The sequence below is a fragment of the Botryllus schlosseri genome, unplaced genomic scaffold, assembly GCF_051294905.1.
Source record: "Botryllus schlosseri isolate E-star unplaced genomic scaffold, Bs_hap1 Bs93a, whole genome shotgun sequence".
NCBI lineage: Eukaryota > Metazoa > Chordata > Ascidiacea > Stolidobranchia > Styelidae > Botryllus > Botryllus schlosseri.
Genome location: NW_027648702.1, coordinates 14,578 through 16,401, shown reverse-complemented (window position 1 = coordinate 16,401; position 1,824 = coordinate 14,578). Strand labels below are relative to the sequence as shown.

Below are 1,824 nucleotides of genomic sequence, written 5' to 3'. Positions count from 1 at the left end.
CTCAAACTGGGGCGCGCGTTCCCATCTGAAAGGCAGCTGAAATTTTTTTTCGCGCTTCGCGCGATTTAAAGCCAATGCTTAATTATTGCTCTGCATTTAGTGTTAATTTCATATTTTTAAATCTCTCATCCACAGTAGTAACCTTCCATGCCATCAAACTATCCGTTATGTTTGCCAGCATCCTGGTATCGTTTTGTGATATAACGATAAGGGGCGTACGAAATCTTTCACCGTCATAAGAGGGGGGGGGGCGTGTCTTTAAAAGAGCCACTGTTCTAGGGTAATCTTACTATATTTTTATGTGTAATTTCTGGCGCGACAGCCCGGTCTCAAGGCCCACGCAGTTCGCAAGGTTTCAACTGCTAAACATCACATAAATCCTAAACGAGATTGACATCATTCGGATCACGAATGTGATTTCAGATTGGCCACTCCAGTTTTAATTATTTCAGTGATGTGCTTATAAAAAACGACTCGCGCGTGTCTTAGGTAAATTATTCGATATGTATGCGTAGAATTGGGGTATTCATATTTTATCTGCACATAGTAGAAGCGTGTTGGAAGGTAAAATGGCTATGATGCTGTCAGCATTGTGTGTCCTGGAACTGAACCAAAAGCGGAATTAGTAAATCTATGAACAGATCGCTCTTCACAGATTTAAATTACAATCCTGTTTTAAGAATCGAGGCAACCGACTTTCATCTCTATAGTTTTGACAAATTGGTTATTGAGGTCGACCAGCCTATGAAATCTCGCCACTGTTTCTGACGTGTGTCCGATATCATCAAAGCAATCTTTGGTTTGTTTTAAATAAGCATATACATTATCTCCATGTCCTCACTATATAATCAAACACCAACATTGCGTTTTGGTTTATAATCTCAATTTTATATAGTGCGGCCCGCGAATGGATTCAGACGTTGAATGCGGCCCGCGAGCTCAAAAGTTTGCCCACCCCTGTATTAGACCCTTTCCGTATTCTTATTGGACTAAACATCTTAAATTGATGTTGTTATTTCATGGTTGTGTAATTGGCTTTTCCACTTAATTTAACTAATTAGGTTTCCTTTTCATTGAAGGGATTGTGTAACAGACCTCTGTTGTCGTTCAACTATAGAGTATGACTCATACTCTATAGTTCAACCATGAAATGTGTATATCTCGAAACTGAGAGACATCCTGTTCTAGAGTAATTTGCCTCTAGTATAAAACTACTGATTCGAGAGAATCAGTAGACTCATTTGCTAAACCTACTTGTAACAACGTCTGAAATATATTCGTATGTCTTGCGTATATCGGCGTCTTAAGAAGATCTCACCAGGATACAGTACAGGATTCCAGGTTAAGTAGTCAGCCAGCTAAACCTATAATACTTTGGTTAGCTATACTTCTACTCACCAGGAACATTGCCATTGTATTACTGCAGTGATCGGATAAAAATCCAAACTTATACAAGATACGGCGATTTAGTCGACATCGATTACTTGATGACTTGAAATTGACTCGTAAATTTTGCTTCGAGTCACGAGTCAATCTGCATTTCTGAAGCGTCGAGTCAAGTCAAGTCAAGTCATTTTTGCAAAGTGACTCGAGTCAAGTCAAGTCATGCGAAAAAGGTGACTCGAGTCTGACTCGAGTCAAGTCATGACTCGAGTCATCCCAACACTGCTTCATACTATGCAGCGTGTGTGCAATGTCAATTTCACCGTGAAATTGTGGCCTTCATGCCATTTGCTTACAATTACAACCCCTGTCGAGTGTCAAGCGCGATAGCTGTTTCGTTTTCGATGGCGGCTAACAGCAGATCGCTTGATCAGCCTATTC

General features: G+C 40.3%; 1 long non-coding RNA gene across 1 annotated transcript; it reads left to right on the top strand.

The window, feature by feature from the left end:
* Positions 1 to 214: 214 nt before the first annotated feature.
* LOC145432695 (uncharacterized) lies at positions 215 to 1,293 on the top strand. The gene is made up of 2 exons (XR_013912931.1): positions 215 to 1,099; positions 1,139 to 1,293. It is a non-coding gene; the product is annotated as an uncharacterized LOC145432695 (long non-coding RNA).
* Positions 1,294 to 1,824: the final 531 nt, after the last annotated feature.